This window comes from Lepisma saccharinum, chromosome 16 (genome assembly GCF_977018435.1).
Source record: "Lepisma saccharinum chromosome 16, izLepSacc3.1, whole genome shotgun sequence".
Classification (NCBI taxonomy): Eukaryota; Metazoa; Arthropoda; class Insecta; order Zygentoma; family Lepismatidae; genus Lepisma; species Lepisma saccharinum.
Window position 1 is genome coordinate 66,804,775 of NC_139244.1, and position 22,758 is coordinate 66,827,532.

Sequence of the window (22,758 nt, forward strand, 5' to 3'; positions counted from 1 at the left end):
TACCGCATATGGCTACATTAATGGTCCATGTTTCAACTCGAGCAGAAAATGTAAATTTTCAATAAATCTTGAAAAAAGCTAACTTCGAGTCTTTATATCGAAAATTAACAGACTATAACTGGGTAAATCTATGCAATATTGAGGATGTCAATACACTAACTAGTACTTTTTATGATATTTTATATAATATTTTGAATGACTGCGTACCACTGAAGGTACCTAAATACCCTGTGCGGTTCAATGGTGACATTATTAGGAAAATATAGTCAAAATTATATCATTACAAAAAGTGAGAAAAGGTCATTGCAACGCAGAGTATCATGAAGGGAAATACAAGAACCTTAGGAAAGAGATAAAGAAAGGGCTATCAGCAGCGTACAAAGTGAACATCTGTGAGACGGAGGAAAATATAAGGATAGATGTAAATAATGTATGGGCTTATATTAGAAATAAAAAGAGGGGTTCAGGTAGTAATACTTTTGAATACAACAATGAAATCTTACACAATGGGCACGATATTGTAAATGCATTTACTACCTATTTTCTATCGGTGTACAAAGATGCTTCACAGTACTCTATAGTTGAATCAGATAAGTGCGAAACCGGAGTGCTTTCTCAACTCAATATATCGCATATCGAATTGAACGATATCGAGGAAGCAATTAAAATGTTGAAACCCAAAAAAAGCAGCGAGGATGGACAACATTCCTCCCAATGTGGTCAAGGGGTGCGCTGAACCGCTAATAAAACCATTGAGTAAAATATTCAATAACATTTTAGAACATCACAACTTCCCATCAAAATGGAAAATCACTAAAGTTAATCCCTTCCCAAAGAAATGCAAATGCAAAGAACGTTGATTGCTTTAGGCCAGTGTAAATTCTCTCAGTTTATTGCAAAGTGTTTGAACAAATACTGTACGAGAGAATAATGGCCAACGTACGACCGACTATATCTCCCATGTAACATGGTTTTATATCGCGGAGGTCGACAATCCCAAACCTTGCCGAATTTGCCCATTTTGTAGCTTATGAATTAGACGAAAGGAGACAGGTAGATGTATTCTACGCTGAACTGGCCAAGGCGTTGGATTAGGTAAATCATGACATTTTACTTCAGAAGCTATCGTATTTTAATATTTCTGAAAAAGTAATTATGATGCTAAAATCTTACCTAAAGGACCGAAAGCAATTTTTCAATTATAGAGGATACATATCTCGGGAATACCCTACGCCTTCTGGGGTGCCGCAGGGATCCAATTTGGGCCCACTCATTTTCTTACACTTTATTAATGACTTCCTGAAAATTATTACGAAATCACGTTGACTTATATTTGCTGACGATGTAAAAATAATTAGAACAATTTGCTCTGACGAAGACAGCCTTGACTTGCATAAAGAAACTTCTAGTATCAGATGGGAGGAAAACAATTAGCTCAGGTCACTAAATTGCACGTTATATAAAATTACAAATAACAAAATAGATTCTATGGGGTTAGTATCTGCATTACAATATCATGTACCTCAAATGAGAACCAGACCAAATACAATATCATGTACCAAAATCTAGAACAAATTATGTAATGATGTCTCCGATGTGGAAATGGGTAAAATTTATAATGAAGTAGTAGCAAATGATCCGAGCGTTGATATAAACAGTATGTCATTTCAATCATTCAAAAGAGCCCTACTGGCTCAGTGGAGAAAGGGGTGAGGGGTTCGTCTGTATAGTAATTAGTGAAACAATTTATGTTATGCACAGATATATGTAATACACAAATATAATGCTCAAAATGTATGCATGTCTCAATGGAACAATGTTCTGTGGCATAATTTGCTAAATAAAAAATAAAAAATATATAATACCTGGAGGAAATATATGGGTGGTTTCCGACTTTTGGATTGGATTGGAGATAATTTATACCGGGATTATTGTTTAGAATTTTCTTTGTCGTAAAATTGTGTTTATTTTTGCGGATGTAGCGTCAACAGATTCTGTGATATGGATGTCTCACCTCGCATTGACTCTTGTCCCTCACGGCCAGACAGACGGACGGTCCGATAGAGATGGATGTGTTTACCTATTATCTGTTAGGTCTATCAGATTTTTTAATTTGTAGCTTTGAGACACTGATCGTTCATACGGGCTGATGGACTTGGACAGAAACACTTTACACATTCGCTAATCAGTGTCCTAAAAGGAATGTAAAATAACCCAAATATATAATATAAAAATAATATGGCAATAAATATCGTGTTTAGTAACTTTACAGAAAATCATGAAAAATAAAGTGGGATATTACACAGCCTTTACCCAGTCAGAACTATATTATTTTAATATATATTAAACATAGCTTGTTTATTGTGATAAATGTGAGGTAAAAGGTAAAGTTCCCCGTGCAGATAGCACCGTGCCATAAAGGCACATTTAGGGGATATAGGTATAGGACCCCTCATATTCTCGAACTCGATCTCGGGCATTTGGAGGTGATGTGATCAGCAGCACGCTGCCGCCGCCTTTACCTCTAAGGGTTGGCCCCAGATAGCAATAGCCCGACCCTGTGGCCGAGTGGTTAGCACATCGCGCTGCGACGCCAAGGGTCCCGGGTTCGAATCCTGGTCGGGCTTGGTTGTTTGTGAATGTCCATTCATCAATTTCATCATTTCATCAATCATCCCCATCTTCGCAAATTAGCCAAGAGGCACAAAACGCGAAGTAAAATAAACTAAATCAAAATCAAATCAACCCAGATAGCAATAGATTTGAGACTGTGTGAGCCCAGAGCCGCTTTATGCGGGGACAAGGCCGGAAAAAATTCCGAAGGTATATCATGCCCCACCCGGAAATCGAACCCAGGTCTCCCGCTTGGCAGTTAGACGTCCTGAGGAAAATAACTTCCATTAATTTTTTATCACATCATTCGTAGCATATATTTTGTAATATCAACTTTATAATAAAAGATGTATGTATTTCGGCGTTCACAAGATGGGACGTTTGACTTCCAATATACCTACATCACACGATGCAGTTCAAAATGATTCCAGCGAAGGAACTCAAGGTCGAAATGGAGCAGTGGACATGCTGTGAGCAACTTCCACAAATGTTTTCTGGGGCTGCTGTGTTCTTATCAACAACGAAACACAAGACATTCGGTTCCAAGCATGTGTGTGGGTATCACGAGTCGAGGCATTGAAATCTGAACTTGTAACCTGTCACGTTTCTCCTTTCCTTCTCAAGTCACAAGGCAGCTGATTCCGATATGCTTACGTCACGGGGAACGACCTAGTTTTTTTATTCATTCTCGTCTGCTGAAAGGTTTTTGGAAACTAGGAATGAAGTTAATGAGAAGCGGAAAATTGAAGGATCTTTTTTGGTGATTGAGTGCTTGTTTATTTACTCATCATTGCTTGTATGCACAATTAGCTGAATTGATTGATTGATTGATTTGATGTTTTAAGTCTACTTTATGCACAGTTAGGCTAATCGGGACTGGATCTACAGTTTTAAGTTTGATCCGAACCACTATGTGCCACCACCGGGTATCGAACCCGAGACCCCTTGATGACAAGGCGCCGACTCTGCCACTGCCACTCTCCACTGAGGAGGCCTCGCAATTAACTGAACAGCGACGAGAGGATAACGGTGTATAAAAAGTGCAAATGAAGAACAGGGAATAAAGCGTCAGCGGCACTATCTCGGCAGTTGCTTGAATAGACTCAACAAGACAACGAGAACTTTTTAGGCTGTCGTGAGATGTGAATCAATGACCACCCAAATGTAAATATACGTATATCCTTTACCGAGAAAAATGAAAAACGTAATACAACTGATAGCGAGTGATTGAAGCTGCAATCAAGGGTCCCCGGGACCGATTCCACATTACACTGTAATTCCAAACACGGTTAAAAATATATGCTAACTAACTTTACTCTATTTTGTTTCCACATACACTGGGGAATTTACGTAGGGTCTTCGCCCATAGGACGTTGATAATGTAAATATAGGTTCCAGGATTTGATTTCTTATGGGGTCACGTTTCAAGTTGTCCTTGTCGCACTTTGAATTTGTGGCTACAGTTCGATCAGATCGGGCATAAAGTGGACCTAAGCTTCCGCTCGATTAGGTCAAAAATAATATGAAATACTGGGAAAATACATCTGCAAGAGTGAAAAAGCAGCATTAGGCTTCTTACTAATTTTCTGGAAGAGCCATTGAATTCATGGCAGAAACAGACGTTATTTACTTTCGTTCACATTAAGACGATCCAATTTTATGATGTTATCTAAATTTAATTTTCCTTCCATTTCTTTCACAGTTTTACGTCAACCATAAGACTTTACGTTATTTTACAGAATGAAATATTCAATGTTTGTTTCGTATGCTCAGAATATAGCATAAAAATTTGGAGCTTAGCTCATGAGGGGGGGGGGGGGGGTGGAGCAGAATATTTTCTTTTTTGCAGCTCATAGAAATATCATCCAGGACTATTTTGATAAATACGTGTTACATTTGCAAAATCATAAAATTACTGATTACTTTAGTCCTCGGGTTTCAGGAGGTTAACAAAAGTACCATTTTCTCGTGAATCTCCATAAACCTAAAAAAAATGGGAGCAAGTGTCTCCTTTACCCCTGCTAAGTTACGCCTACGGTTGCTGCGCATAAATGCGTCGCTGAAAACCCTTAACAGTTTGAAGAATCAAGTACTCCTTCCTAGTAGGCTGGAACAATGATGAATACCTGCAGGGTACAGGTATCTGGATAACTTAGTGGTAAAACTGTCGTCTTTGACTGTCTCTAAGTTATCGAGCAACTGGGCAACAATATTAAACGTACCGTGGCATTGTTACATTCAAAAAGGCATATGTGAAAAAATATAAATTCTATTCATATTTTTACATCACATAAATTGGTATTGAATTTAATTGATAGTATTTATGTGCAGAAAATGTTCTGAGAAGGTTCAAATTCGATAGCCCCCTTAAACACACCAGTACCTTCAACAAAACGATTTTTCTAGAATTGTTCTAATTACTTTTGGGACAGAACTTGCATAATATATAGGCTGTGTCCTAGAGAACAGTAAGTTTACAGTCACGAAACAAAGAACAAAATAGGTATTAACGTTGTTCTTCCCTCGTTTTTTAGTCTGTGGTTTTACTCCCTACACATCGCAGTAATTAAGTACCAAAAGAAGTTTCTTCACTTCAACTGAATATTAATCTTTTCTCGCTATCGAGGTTGAATCAAGGAGTAATAAGCGGGAAAAATAACTAAACAACATTTATTTACCCGTGATATGGCCTCTCTAACTTTACACTTTTAACGGACGTCTTTTTAGCTCATGACTTCCTTCTGACACTAACACTAACATTAAGGCGCACGACCAGGGGCGGCGCCAGAAATTTTCGACCGGGTGGGCAGAAGCTCGAAAGTGATAGATTAGGGTGGGCAGTATAAACGTAAGACCATGTATGTGTACGTAAGACGTATACACTCCCGATTTTCCTCTTACTTCTTTTCCCTTTCCTTGTTTTCCTCTTTATTCTTTTCTAATCTATTCTCGCATCTTGTTCCATTTCCGTTCGTTTTGTCTCTGATGGACACAATTATTTCAAGGAAGTGTTTACACATGCGCAGCCATACACCAGCCATACATTCTAATCACATTCTTTCATGCATGTTAATACAGTGAAATAAATGTGAATTAGGTTTAAGCTTGTGTTGCAAATACAAGGCACATCCTTGATTTTATGTATTCGGCGGCAATGATAGAAAGTGCGATGGTAGACAATCGTGAAGTTTCTCGTAATTTAAATGCATGTCCCTGAGCATAGTATTTTCATCGTATAAGTTTTTGACTGAAAGAGTTTTCTTACTCCTTGGGGGTTACTTTTCTTAGCTTACAAGGTTTGTACAACTGACAAATCTATCTGAATGTTTGTAGTAGCAGCGATTGGGTGCCAACATTTGAGGGGCAAGGACAATATACGCAGGGGTGCCCATCCCCCCCAAGGCCAATGGCGCATCCCCACAAAAATCATGCCCCCCCCCAAATCATATCATTTGCGCCCTGAAACTATATCGTAATCCCTATGCAGTATACCAACACTAAGCACTATATTTTAAGAAGTGATGTTACTCATGAATATGGAGAATATCTCTCATGTCTTGTAATGCAGCTATAGCATAAAAATTCACATCCACCTCAGTAAAGCGCCAAACATGCATTGTTGTAACGAACACATTATTGCGAGCGAAGCAAGCAAGAACATTTTTACATCCATGTCTTTCCAGGCTTTCAAGAATATTAATTTAACGGGGTGTCAATACTTTCTTAGGATCCCGGGATATTTAGTCTTTTCCAACTTCTGTTTTGGCACGTTCGGGGTCTAAAACGTGTGGATACCATATCGCTAAATACAGTCTCCAAAATTTAATGTTCAAACTCTCTCTTCGCTACAGAAATCCCTTGACAATCTAAGATTTAACACTTTATCAAAAGATTCCTATCTCCCCCTTTAAATTTAATACTCAATCCTAACACAAAAATGTCCATGCCAATTTTAGACTTACTGTTGATATTGAAGACTGGATATTGCCTCCTCCAAAAAATTAATTCTCGGTCTCCACACCAGAATTTCTGCAACATTCTAAGACAATAGTAATACAGAAGAATTGGATACCTTAATGCTCAGTGCCTCTCTAACTAAAATACCCGCCATAATCTAAGACTTAGAGTTGAATACTGTCCCCGCCAACGTATAATTCAGAATTGCCCCCAGAACCCACGTGTCAATTAAGGCCTAACATATAAGAGTTGGATATTTATCCCCCCCCCCCTCGCACCTTCAATAATGACCTTAAACGCTTTCTTTTCTTCATCTAATGGATTAAATATGGTGAATTTAAGGTGTAAAATTTTTACCTGTATTTTGGAAAAATATATAAATGTTTAATTTTACGTTATTTGAAGGGAAAAAATGCCCCAAAGAATCTCGATGGCGCAGCCTGCGCGATAATCCCCCCCGTGGGCACCCCTGAATATACGTTTTCTTGGTAGAAAAGGCTTAGCATAAAGAGGCCATAGTGCGGGGGCAAAAAGTGGCAAAATGTGGCTGGGGAATTGCATCCCCCACTTCCCGCTCCTCCTAATCGCCGCCACTGAATGTTTGGATTAAAATGAACGTCTTATTAGGAATGATTTAAAACACAAACGGAAAACAAATTATTTGTTCATTGTCCATTAAGTATCTCTAGGCTAATGAAAGGCTATTTTGACAAAATATCACTCGTCATAAGTAATAAACAAGTAAGATTGAGAAATCTGTTCAGAATTTAAGAGATTATTAGCTAAGTTGCTCTTCGTTTTCTGAAGAACTGTCATATTACTAATGCGGGAGAATCAATACACGTATGGTTACATGAACATATTTTTTGAGGTAACAAAATGATTTAGGACACAAGGAATTCATCGAAGTTGATCATCGTACCAGTATACTTCATCTATTTTTCATTGGGTTGTATGGCGTGACCATTTCGAACACACTAGAATTTCAACCTCGATCCTGTGCAGCATACCCTGGAAACTTTATTCTTTCATAAATTATTACTTTCACTGTCAAAGTAATAATTTATGAGGATTTGTATTTTGAGTGTCAGCGTGCGTTTGTTTTCATCTAATCACCATTGAACCTTATAACATCGTCGTTATTAAAATTAGCAGAAAAATGACTTACAATAAAACAAATCAACCAGAACTTACTCTTCCAAAAATGGAGTTTTATTAGTTTATACCTCTTAGAAAGTTGAGGTGGTAATTTCAATTGCACAGCGTTTCGTTAGTGGATCAAGGCAGCTAATTCCGTGAACAATGACGTTGTTTTCCGAAAGTCTCAAATATTTGTCTCAGGCAATCACTCTCTTAAAATAGACGCATCTTCTGTGGTGATAAAATGCCACGTTTGGTGCGAGTTCTTTCTGTATATTTTTTCCCCCAATGGCTTAACGCTGTCGCATTATAATGAAGAGGTCCTGTTTCGACTCCCCGTCCTCTGGTGGAAGAACAATGCACACGGGTTCGGACTACACGTTAAACTGTAGGTTTAGTCCCGATTAGCCTATCTGAGCATAAAAGTGGGCTTAGAAACAAACTAACAAAATCGTCTTCTATATACTTCTTGACATAACTTTGTTTTCTTTACTTCAGCTGCATCTACAGATTCTGTTTACATTTTCGGCTGATTCATGTGACAAAATTTATGTGTGGAACGAGGATTTCTAAATAGGATAAGCCACTCATTAGCAATTGAATAATTCTGTAGCTTTTTCCATATATAACTGATTTATTAAAATTTATTCACTTCGGTATTGTAGTGATTGTTGTGATTCCTTCTTATTAGTAGAACAAATATAAAGTTGATATTTCGTATATCATATTGATATTTGAAGATGACAGGTATATAAAAATTGTAATGAAAAAAAGGGGAGACTTCTGGAATTTCAATGCAGAGCTAATTAAAATTATATTATACTCTATAGCAGGCATATCCAACTTCAATCAAGCAGTTATCTACTTTTTTATTGTCACAACAGGCAGTGAGCTACTATTAATCGTTAATCTTTGCAAAAATTTGTACCTACTCAGCCATTATACATTATAGAAGTTGAATTCAAATAACGTATATTCGCATAATTACAATAGATAACTGCGATCGACCAACAAACGCCCCGCGATCGACCGGTCAATCGCGATCGACGCGTTGGACATGCCTGCTCTATAGCATACTTAAACCCGAAGGTTTATGGCTGCAGCAACACAAGCCTTCCATCTGTCCCTATCCTGGGCAAGATCAATCCAATCTTTCCCATCCTTACCGATTTATTTTAGGTCCATCTCAACGTTATCCCTCCATCCTCGTCTTGGCCTTCCTACTGGTCTCTCACCATCAGGTTTCCCAACAAGAATCCTGTAAACTATTCTTTCCTCTGCCATTCACATGGCCTGCCCATCTAAGTCTTCTTGGTTTAATTATTCTAATAATAATTAAAGAGTCGAAATAATTTATTGTGTTCCTGGAGGAATAACGCTAAGATGATGTTTTTATTTGTTTATTTGGAGATTTATTAACCATACCAGGCCGGGATTTATATACGTATGTGGAGGCCCGGAGCTTCAGTCCTCAAGTTCACCCTCAATTCTGATTTAATCTTGATCATACCCTGCATAATTTTGAGCCTCCTAAGCCTACTAGCTGCTATTAAACATGGAAGTATTAATTTGATCACAGTTTTTGTTTCAACAATGACAAAAGTGGCTTTTTATGGGTTGATAATATGTGAACATTTCCAGCGTAGATAATATTTACAAGTAAAATGTACGTACATGTTATGAACACCAGGTTACACTTGAATATTTAATCATTCATATATCCCCGAGTATATGTACTTATTGAATTTGATTGGGTGGGCAATCGGGTGGGCACAGGAATTTTTGGGTGGGCGCTTGCCCACCCGTGCCCACCCCTGTCGCCGTCCCTGCGCATGACACACAATATAACCTATCCTAACAAAACATTTCCAAACCAATTATACGCTTATGTGATTTTGTATCTGTATTCATAAATATTATTAATGTTGAACACTAACACACATTTACCTTCTACTATTATTAACGTTTATTTTAATCTTACTTATCTCCTCGTAGAATGCTGTAAAACCAACGTTGTTCAGGAAAACCGAACAAATTTGGTTCTTCATGCCAATGTCGCAGTGAGTTACTGTAAACAAAAAAATAAGGAAAATAAAGGATGAATCAAAAAGGGAATCCGTAAAAGAAAAATCGCGGAACTCACGCCCTGAGTTAATTTTAAGGTACCAGGGCATAAGAAAATACCTCCGAAAGTATGGTGTTCCCCTCTTTTTCCTTCTGATAATTCTAAACCCCTCAAAATACTCGATCATCTGTAAAAGTAAAGGTTGAGCAATGTTCCGCAACCTTCTTGTCCTCGCAGAATACCATAAATTATCCAGTACTGAACACGGCACATCATAAAATTTATTTATCTAAAAAAATACATTACGGCACTGTTGATATAAATTAAAAGTTTAGGAATGAGTTACAATATAATCAGTTAAAAATACTACTACTACTACTACTACTACTAATAATAATAATAATAATAATAATACAATTCACTGCACTCATAGGTACTTTTGGTATTATTATTATTGAAACGATTCATGCAGCTGATTATATGGATCCGAAACGCCTGTAGAGATTATGTATGTGTAATAACAAACTGACCCTTCCCATCAAGGGGCGTCATGACAATGACAGAGCGAAAAATACAAACATAAGCAAACAAATTTATAAGGTAAAAAGTAAAGTGCTTCCCTGTGCATTGCACCATGACATGAAAGAGTAAAGTGGGTGTGGAGTTTGGACCCTACATTTTCTTGATCACGGTCGAAGGTGGGGGTGAAGTGATCAGCACCACGTCCATGGCCACCTTCTTTCGCCAAAAGTTTTCTCCAGGTACCCGCTTTATACGACGCTGGGTGGGCGCCAGAACCGCTTGAACAGGTGGAAAATATACTGGTTCTCCCCCGCTGGGGATCGAACCCGGATCTCTCGCATGGTAGTCAGATTAAATAATTTACATTCAATTTGTTACTACAACGAAAGTTCGCAGCACACCCGTGACCTTGTGGAGGAACACCGGTTGAGAAACATAGATTTAGATAGAGGCCAATGGCGCCAAATAATAAGAATTAAAAGTATTTCAGAAATCGAATTCCAGAAAACTGTGGGGTAAAAAGTGACCTTCAGCCAGACACTGTCTCAATCTCTCCTGACGAGCGCCGATACACCTTGAATATCTTGGTCTTTGACCGGGAGGTGATTCTCCGGTACCCAAGAAATCGTGTGTATGCGCTCCCCCTCTCACCTCACCACCACCCGAAACTTCCCCCCTTACTCCACTTCCCCCCGGGTACCGACAAGGGCGATAAAACCAGAGCGTGTGGGTGTGTAACGCGGACGCGATTTTTCTACCACCTGGTGTGGAAAATAGTAAGCTCATCCCACACGTTGCATTGAAATTTGCCACCCTATGGGGACACGTGAAAAACAAATTTTCCCAAGTAAGGATGCTATCCATGAGGTTCTTCCATGTACTTCCTATTAGGTAATTCCATTATCGTTCCTCAAAAATTCAAGGGCAGTGATCCGAGGCTTCTAAATGTATTTTCGAAACGATTTCCTTGTGGGGACCGGATTTTGGTCCCCACAAGTCGGTGTGGTCCCCATAAGGTGGATTCACAACTGACGAGTGTCTCCATAAGGTAGCATCTGCAAAAGCACACACACACACACACACACACACACACACACACACACACACACACAGACACACACACATGCATGTACAAACACAAAGAGATGCTCACTTACAGTACATAAATTATATTATGTGAGTTTATGATAGGAATAGAGCAGAAAGATAACTGAGACTGTGATAAATATTAATCAGATAAAATGACAGCCACAATTATTTTATTGCATGTTTTAAATTTTAAAATATAATCAATAAGAACGATAATCTCTTTCTAGTTTCAATTGAGATTAATAGCTTTCTAAAAGCACCACTGAACCTTTTTATGTCATCAGTTGGCAGCACCAGTGAGGAATGAATATTCATTAGGTTATGTTGAAGTTTTGTATAAGTTCATTTTCAGTTACCATCAGTTTATATCATTCATGTTCCACAAATTTTTCTTACTTTTCAATAGGTATATGTTGAATATCATAGTTGATCACAAGAGTTAATTGTTAGAGAAGAGCGCTATGGAAACAGCAGAAAGGATAAACAACTTGTAATAGATGTATTTGAAATATTCAACCTAACCAGCAGAGTCCTAGATCTTACAGTGCATGATGAAGACGAATGGTAAGAACTGAACCAACAGTAATGAAGAGATCCCAGAATGCCACCAAAAATAAAATACAGACAGTTAGTTACACATCGTTGTTTGGAGGTTGGTATTGTATATGTACTAAGACTTCTGTAGTTTCACTCATAGTAAACATTTGTTCTTCATGAGAATATGATTTATATGAAAAGTACAAAAACAAAATCCCAACAATATTATTTACATGAGGATCAGTGCCGGATCTACAAGCCACAAAACCCCGCAGTGCGGGGAGGCCCGGAGACAAGTAAGCTTTTAGAGGGGCCTCAGTCATCAACATAGTAGTGTTTTCGTATATGTGTATGTAAAAAAATAAACGTAGTTACTCAGGGGTACAGAAACGAATACAATATATACAGGTAAAGGTGAATTTAAAGTTCCCTGTGCATGTAACATCCTGGCATGAAAGCACATTTAGGGTATGTGGGGCCCCACATATTTTTTGATATCAGACATCTTGGAGGTGATGTGATCAGCACTACACTCCGACTGTCTATTAAGGCTGGTTGGGCCATGGAGTCGATTTATGCAGTGTCAAAACCGGAAAAATTCTCACCTTAGATCACCCATTCCGGGTCTCCTGCATGGCAGTCAGACTGGAATCAAATCAGGCTAGAATTTCACGAGAAATGCAGTGGTGAAGGTTTCTTCAACATATCTTTAATCAGGAAGAAGTTCTGATTGCATGATTGTAACAAATGTATTATTTTCCAGGTGTGAGAAAACATTGTCATATATATATATATATATATATATATATATATATATATATATATATATATATATCACCATGGGTGTGGAAACCTTGGGGGAGGGGTAGGGGCAGGGTGCCAGGGCACCTCCATTTCTCATTTGGCCCCCACCTATAAGGGGCCCAATGTTTAACTTTTGCACACAGAAACTTCGCACACAACAGGTCGGAAATTATGCAGGATCCTGCTCTGAAATGGGCAAAATCAATAATATGGAGGTCTCTCTGATGGGGTAGTGGTAACGTCGTTGCCTTGTAATCAAGGGGTCGCGGGTTTGATACCTGATGGAGGAACATGGCACAGTGGTACAGTGGTTTGGGTCATACTTTAAACTGTAAGTCCAGTCCCGATTAGCCTTTCTGTACATAAAGTGGACTTAAAACAACAATTCAATTGATCAATCAATTCAATAGTGTGGAACTATTTCTTGTGCTTGTGCGTTTACTATTTCAGTATTTCCTTTTTGAATCCGACAATGAATTAAGGAAAACTCATGGTATATTATGAATAAATATGTGCAAGAATAGAGGAAAAAGCATGGGGTACTGTAGTCTTCATGCTCTTCAATGAGCCAGTCACATTGCAAAATAGTCTAACCTGTTTCTATCATGACCAATTGTACCCAGCCTAAATCCATTACTTTTCATAGAGGTTGTTAAGGAACTTTTGAATCACCCTGTAGGCCCTTGTAGGTAGGCAGGCTAATATTTTGCGGGGGGGGGGGGGTGCAAGATTTGTAGATCAAGCACTGATGAGGATGAGTTTACCCTGGAATATTTCAACAATTTAAAATTAAGTACCATAAATAGCATCCTGGAACTTCATCCTGTTGCCTAATGATTCTTTATTGTGCAAAATTCACTGGTAGATAACAAGTCCTCAAAACCCTGAAGATACAATATACAAATGGGACATTTCCAAACATCCAGTATCTGCTCTAAAATGTTCTAGTAGACATTTTTTTCATTTCTGATATTTGCAAGAGAGTATTTATAATGCTCTTATGTCCAGTTAAACTTTTTATTCAAAGAATTTACATTAGTGGATGCTACACAAAATATGCAGCAGGTGCTTTGTCCTACATTACCTTAGAAGATGTTGTTTTTCATGTGGAATTATTGGTGGCCAAGTAGCTTAACAATATTTTATTGAACACTGAATGGAGCAAAATATGCATACTACTTGGAAACCATTTTACCACAATTATTAGGAGTTACCACTTCAGCAACAATTACAGGATCTTACTTGAATAAGTCTTTCAGTGCACTGTAGCAAAAAGGATTGAGTTTTGTAAATTGTGAATTTTGTGGTTACTGAACAGAAATGTTACTTAAAGATTTGTATGATTTTTTAATGCATTTTGCACAGTAAAAAGGGGGAATAGTAATAAAAGATCCTATTTCATATTGCAGCTTCCACTTAATCATTTTGAAATTCCAGAGTCATCCTTCTTTTATTTGTCGTTTATTAATATTCCCGTGTTGCTACTGGAAATCGAACTTTCCTAGTAGACATGAGAAACATATTCAAACAAACAGTACTAGCATAACAAGTGATACAGCTCACATTGCAGTTCAGTCTTGTGAAATACTAAATAGAATTTTTTTCCAAACTGATGGATTGTGTGTAGAGGACCTGTTGTTTAGCCTACTTCCTAGAGATTTGTTTCTGTGGTTTAAAAAAAATGCTAACATGAGGTTCATATGGCAACTGAAGATATGCGACATGTATTTGGTGATACTTGCACTTCAATTCATTCCCTAAAGTACACAAAATAGAATTTTAAAAACAGCATTGCAAATCACTTATTGGTAATGGTCACTACTTTCAACATCTGATTTAATGACAACTATTCATTCAGTGAGTATTTATTTTGATTTGTAAGATAGCGCATATTTCAGCTTCTATTTAATTTTTCTTACTGTGTTGCATTTTTTATGTTATGTGCAAAACTTATGATCTTTCTTGTTTCTAATAAAATATAATAATACTTAAAAGCATGAAATGGAAATTGAAACATATATTCATATATTTACATTAATGAACTCAACAGGCTGATGCCCAGTTAGAGAGTTCATGTTACATAATGGAACAGAGATGCATGTTAACATACATGCTACAGTGAGCGTCATTTGATAGTGTTTTCATTACAGTGTTTTTAAATTGCATATAGGACATACAGAATAAATCAATATTTGTATTACACTTTTCCAAGACATTGTAGATGTAGAGAACACTAATTCTCCAGATAGGGGATTTCTTGACAATATTTGTTCACAAAAAATGTTTGATGATTAGGTCGCATCTTATTGTTAGGAACACGTAATTTAAATATTGAGATCCAAAGAGGAGACATTTGAATTCCTAAAAAAAAGAAATATCTACTAATTTGTGACATTGCGTACATGTTTGATTAAGGAAGCAGTAAAGTGGTCAAGTCCATTATGGCTGGATTCTGGAGGAAAACTCAGCTAAAATTTGGCTTAAATTCATTTAATTTTGAATTCAACTACAATGCTATTTACGATAAAGGAAATATCGATATTTTACATCTATTTTCAAAGTGAATCTCTCTTGTCAGAAACGTTTAGTTTATACAGAGTTCAGCAATCAATCGGACCATTTTGCAACACTGGATGTAGCTAGTTGTGTCAGAAGTAACATGTGATTGCATCCATCTTGCAGCCCCTGCTGTACCATTCAGTTTTAATGGAGTACTAGTATGGGGCATGTAACGTGCTATGTGGATCTCGTAAATTTAGTGGAAGCGCTATATGCTGTGAGCTAGGATATCCACATAACAAGCACAAGTTTGATTGCAATTCTCAGAACCTAATTGAAGGGCTCGGGTGTAAAACATGGTAAGTGACAAAATGCAGGTTTCGAGATATTGAAAGTTGATGCTTTACAAATTAAAATAAATTTTTAAATTATTTACAGCAAATATGATTCACTTGTATATTTACTATCATACAAACATGATATTTCATTCGAATTATTTTTCTCGGTGGTACTACATGCGATTTGTTTGAGGGTTGTTCAAGGAATTGTTGTAGTTACCATGCTTTACATGCAATGATATTATCAAAATGAGTGATCAGATACAGCTTTATTCAAGCTAACTTGTGATGTCAGTTCAATACTAATATTTTGACATTAGAGTTTATGTAGCAACCATAAGAATTTGTAACACAGAAATGAAAGCCTTTAATAATAATAATTTTATTCAATAAACAATAACCTGAGCTACTTGTTGTAACATGTTTTTGCTTTCCTATGTCTATGACTGAAATGAACATCATTAGAAAAGTAGATTTCATCGTTTTATTACTTTAGTATTTAAAAAAAATAAGTTCTGAATGCTTGTGATTAAAAATAACTTCCTTATATCTATATGGAGATCAATATTCGTAAAAATATGTTTATATATGAGCAGTTTTTCAGCTTGACATATCTACTTCACACACACAGAGGCTCTATTGATGACCTCAGCATGCATGCCAGGCAGAATGCGATTCACAAGCCTCTCTTGATACGAAGCTGTGTTAGGTAGACAAATTGCATCCAATGTTAATATTAGATTTTTGTGCTTCAATAAGCAATTTATACATAAAATAGGAATGGCCTCTATTTTTCAAAAACTTGAAAATCTAAAAATCATTTTTTCGAAAATGAAAAGTGGAAGTACGAAAAAAAAATTTGAATAACAAAAAACGAAAAACGATATTTTTTCTTGAAACGATTTTTTTTCTTCGAAAAACAAAACAATTTTTTCGAGAAACGATTTCTTTTTTGAAAAAAGTAAAACGATTTTTTTTCCAAAAATGAAAACCGACTTTTTTTTTTTTACAGATTTATGAAAGAAATATTTTATATAAAACTAAACTGTTCCTAATAATTGATATGATTCAAATCAAATTACATATTCCTTAAGTGTAATACATTTTGCTTGTAAGGCATGGTATATTAAAGCAGCCTCAAAGGTGCATACCCAATTAAAAACCAAATGAATTTTCATGTGATTATAGTTATTTATATCTAGTAGAAGAAAAGTATGTGCTTCTCTACTAGATCGCAGTTCACATCCAGGTACAAGTGGAAAATTTAATTCAAAACTGCCATTATGAGCACTGCTGCATGTAAACAATGGTATCTACAGTAGATACCACGTTTTACATGAAATATAATGTACGTACCCATGCACAGTTTTAGTCGCATTTTTGATTGGCAACCTCTTCATTCTCCTCATTCTTAGTCGGTGGTACATATTCCAGATCATTATGGGAATCATATACACTTTCTACCTCGTTCTCATCTTTGCTGTTGCTTCAATACTCAAACTTTCTGAGACATGTTGCAATTCAGTAACAGCTGTTTTGCCACCATCTTTGCTATTTACCATACTTTAAATGAAACAACTAGTAGATACCATAACTTTCAACACGTCTAGCTCTGTTTAGGGGTGTGCGGGACAGAATGTTTTGGTCGGGATGGGAATTTTTTTTAATCCTGACATTCGAGAAGGGAAAAATTCACCATTTCCTGACAAAGTCAGGAAATTTTCGGGATGGGAAATGTTAAAAATTTCCCGAAGTTCTGAAAATCTCAAATTCTACACGTAATTTTCAACTTATGTGATTGTTTTTGCCTTTCTGGAATAAAAACAATCAATTTCCAATAAGTTCCAGACACTTGCAATGCAGAAAATGTCCAGAATTAACAACTTTTTAAAATGATAATTCGGTATTTCCTAACTGCTTGGGATCCTTAAAAGTCGGGAAGTCATTTCACGAAGTCGAGACTGGGACAACATTTTTTTTTTCTGATCCCGGTCCCGACTTTTCGGGATCCCGCACACCCCTACTGTCATCTGTTGATGGAAAGAAACACTTCAAGTATGATTCGACTCCATTTACGATGGACTACACGATGCACATTGTAACTCCAAAATGACCAAAATGTCACTTACCATGTTTTACTCCCGAGCCCTTCAATTAATATGGTAACAGTAGGTTTCCAATTAAATTGCATTTTTATCATTCAATATGAGTGTCAATGTACAATTACAAACTAGCTAAATGATATGTAATAGTAAACACCTCAACATTACCAACAACTACTTCTAATCTAAATGCCTCTAATTTGAATACGTACTTTGAGTTTACAATTTGCCATGATACTTTAACTTAGGTTTATTGTTGGTAAAATCGTATCAACTGGAAAGTTTCAAAACTTTTATTTTTTGACTGGTAAGTGTCATTTTAATGCAAATAATGTAACAATAACAAGTTTCACCAAGAATTGGAAGACAACAATCAAATACTTAACAGACACGATAATTATTTATTGTTCTTATTCGTGCACAATTTCATTGACTCCTTCAACATTATCAATTTATTATCAGTCAACAAATTTATACACACGTTAATTCAAATTTACATACAAGACAGTAGTATCATTCTTCCATTGTTACTCTTGAATTAATACTTAATAATATTTAGTGTTTTTCTCATGTTATGATGAAGATGCTCCTTTAATTAATTAACAAGGTTTTAATTACCTTAATATTGGAGGTTTTGGTGTGAAGAGTAAATTGGATTTGTTCTTTTCGTGGTTTTATTTTGTTATCAAGTTGTGATTCATTTTGATAACATTATAGACAACAGCGACAAAAAGTTCATCACAAATAAGTTCAAACTACGTCTTACGAAAGGTTCGTATCATAATATTGATGTGTTAATATAAGTTCAGCAACAAATAAATCTCACGACCTTGTATACGCACACTTGGAATTACTTTAAAATCTTAGTTTATTAACTGGGTGGAAAGATAGAATCGCAAAATCATTAGTATCTATTTTCTCTGAAGGATTTTGGCAAATTACACATTATACCGGACCCTCGTGATGCTTATAGTTGTTTTTAAGTCCACTTTATGCACATGAAGGCTAATCGGAACTGGACCTACAGTTTAAAATGGGATCCGAACCACTATGTGCCTCCACCTGGTATCGATCTTGTGATGGTTATAAATGAATGGGCAATAATCAATTAATTAGTTCATGTAAGAAACTGTTCGTCTTCTACTTTCAATTAACACTTGCTATTTAACAGTTCACAAGGCACATTAATGAAACACGCATGTATTTTTGAACGAGACAGACTCGAATGGGGAACAAGTCAAATTCAGTTATGTCCAAATTACATGCAAGCACATACCTGTAAAATTGATAGTGTCCAATCGTGTTTAGTCAAACAGACAATCCCTTGTGGCCACAATGCACAATACACAATATAGTGATAGCCACAAAATGATGAGTACAATGCAAACTTGTCCTGTACAGCACTCATATATCAGGATGTGATTATTCCATTTTGTCCAACATTGCCCAAGAATGCAGATATTAACCCAGCTGAAGAATTAAAGTTGTGCGAGAGGTATGACGTGTCTATCAAGTCATGACTGTAGCCTCATTGTGCCGAGAAGCACCTTTTGTGTCAGTCTGCAAGTGTGTGCAACTGGTTTTCTGCTTTTGCGGAAGCACACAAGCAAAGCAGGGTGAGCCACATGGAGGGCATGTGCGGAATTATCTGAACCAAAGAAGCATAATAGATGCACAACAGTTCAGTGGCAGAGAGAAAAGTTGAAGTTGTGACGATTTCTTGCATGTAACCTTTATCAATTTAATCATATTATTTTGTATCACAAGAATCCGCCACAGGCACAGCATGCATTTGTTGTAATAGCCTATCACAAAAACAACAAAGGGTGCCCAAATCACTAGATCTGTATTTGTGTGATTACTTTCTTTTGGGAATTTGAAAGCAAAAGTCCTCCAAACAATTCTCACACATCCTCAATAATGATTTGATGTAGGAAGAGGCAGGCTAAAATTAATACCCAAAGACTAAATGATGGTGTGGAATGAATTGGAGGTCATCATAGAAATTTGATTTTGAAATAAATCAAAATGTATGTATTTTCGATCCATATTTCTTCTTAAATGAATAAATTTGTTTATTTTGTCTATGTTTTTTTGTATTATTTTATCTTAATTGTGGACTATTTTGAATCACAAAATTCATTGCCGCTCACTGTGTGAAGCATGTTTATTCTTACATTAAACATAAACTTAGAAGTGGGGCAGTTGGAATCCTCAATAGCTCATATCAACAAATAAATGCATTTTTTTAAACAAATATTTTAACCAAAATTTTCAAATTTGATTCTGCAAAACAGTGTTTCGAAGGTAACAGATCTCATTGCAATACAGCTGACAGAGACAATTCAACTCATGTAAAAACAGTAGAAACAAAAAAGAAGGCGAAATTGGACTGGAACAGTAGCTCCGTTTGTAGAGAGCAATGGTATGATATTCCAGAAGCTGGGTTGCAAACAATGTTGAGCCTAAATTTTTTGCTTAAATTAGTGTGTGTGCCAAATTACAAGGTAGCATATTTTTGGTAGCCATCTTTTAAACATTTTTCTATCTTTAACCATTCTCTTAACTTCCGATAGTGTTTTCCCACATTTTTGTATTCTCTCTTCCTCTTCCTCTTCCTCTTTCTTTCCTACCTTCTATCCTTGCTTCCATTATTACCTTTAGTTTTCGTTTCTTCTATTCTAGTAAAGTTCCAACCAAATTTTCCACCTATTACCTCTTCAATTGATTCTATTTGAAGATGTTTCATAATTTTAGTATTTCTAACTCTATTTCTTCTCACTTTCCTATCACTCTTCCCAGGTATTTATTTCATTTACATTGCTGTTAATCCGTTTTTATTTTTATATAGGAATGTTAAGCTTTCTATGCCATGGAGCAATGTTGTTGTTTTCCTAGTCTTTTAAGTCATTAATTTGGTTTTCTTTTAATCTCCTTTTACTTACTATTGTGTTGCTTCTTTGGTAATATAATTGATTTGCACTTAACGTTCTGATTTTTCTTTTTCTACCTTTCTGTCCTATGTTCACTTGTTCTAACTGCTCACCTTCCTATTTGACTTATAACTTTCTGCATTTCCTTGTTTCGAAATAAACATAATTTTACCTTTCATTGGGTTCACAATTATTCCTCTGTCTGGTATGGAGTTCACCCATTACCATGTGTAGTAGTTCCTGTTTAGCAAATTATTAAATCTATATCATCTGCACACAGAAGTGACTGTACATAGGCTGGCTACATTTTCATGCTAAAGATCTGAAACTATCTTCTTGCTTAATTCCTTTGGTTTAGGCCCATGCTCAGGGGAGAGGCCATGTGGGGCATAGAACTATGAAATATTATAATGTGAACCTATAAAATCTTTCAAAATCAACATAGACTATTTTCCAGGGTTTTTAAAAAATTTGATTTTGTCCTTGCATAAATGAATGAATGGGTTTGTTGAGAAGAAAGGCATAATCAAGAAGTCTGCTTTTTATGTCTAACTTTAGTTTCATTAATGTTGTTGCAAGGTTACCAGATGTCCTAATTTAGTCAGGAGAGTATATTCATTTTAATCACTATCCCAACATTTTTTGAACTGCAGTCGTGTTGTCGCTTTTTTCTTTATTAACTCACGTTTAGACATTCTCTTTACTTTAGTAATCTTTACTTCAATAATCATTTTCTAAATATAGAATTATCTTTGCTGTTCCATGGTGCTAGTATAGGGTGCAGCAGTGCTATTCCAACCAAAATAAGAAATGTGGTAACAGTGCCATACCTTGGCACTGGGGGGAGTTCTTGTTTCGCTCAGTGTAAAGCATGGTCTCCTTACTGCTGCTCATGTCTATTGCTCCAGTGCTTTGTGTTATATTTTGGATGAGACTGAAGTAGAATCTCTTGAGGTAAGTGAACTGCAATGACATTGTTAAAGAATAGAGTCTGTGAACTGAAGTTGTGGCATGCATAAAAATTCGAAATTTTACGTCATCTCTTTAATGTTATTAGAACACAGGTTATGCATTGTTTGTGTGTATAAATGTATTTCACTTTCTTTGTTGCCACCCGAGTTAACATGTTTTTCATAATGACGACAGTTGGGGCTAATTTGCTCAGTAAGTACAGGCCTATTCCATTGAAGAAAGTTATTTACATAATTGCTGTTGCAATGTGAAATTGTCAACAGTAAGTTTAAAGTTATCATTTCAGATGGTTCGTGCATGTACTAAAAGAAAGTCTAGGCCTAAATGGTCTAAAGTGATGATGAATGAATCAACATAAAGTTGTCTAAGAGGAAATGTGAGTATGAGAGGAGGTGCTGCATTGTTTGGAATTCTATACTCCACACTTAAAGATCGAGTAAAGGCTTCAAAATCTGATCTGGCATTGGGAGAAAATACAGCACATACAACAGCTGGCCATCCAACAGTGTTCAGTCCAGAAAGACAGCGTGAGTTGACGTTTAGATTGAAGCATTTAGCTGAAAGAGGATTTGGCTGTACACTGAATCAAGTTTGTAGAGCAGAATTTGCTAATGGAACAAAAAATATTGACATCCTTGGTGCATGGAAAGCATGGCTGCAGGTAAAAAATGGTTTTCTAGATCCCTGAAAATAAACTGTGATATATATCTCTCATCAAGCTGAATGCTGCATGTCAGTCTTTATGCCTGTAAATGGCTGTCTTGATGATTACCAGATAAGGAGGAGGGATCCATCGGTGAGTTACTTATTGTTACCTTGCAAACCATGGTTATTAATTTCTGTGTCAATTGGAAACTTAATAGAAAGAGCATTACAAATAAATTAGTGCAAATATACATATTCTAACAACAGGAAGGCCTCCCTGATGGTGCAGTGGTCGCATCATCGCCTTGTAATCAAGAGGTCCCGGGTTCGATACCCAGTGGAGGCACATTGCACAGTGGTTCAGAACCCACTTTAAACTGTAGGTCTAGTCCCAATTAGCCTTACAGTGCATAAAGTGGACTTAAAACACCAACTCAATGAATAAATCAATCAATCTAACATCAGAAGCAATTGGATGCAAAGCTTTCATCTTTTAACAGTTAATGTCATTAGATATTTGCAAATTAATAACTATATTTACA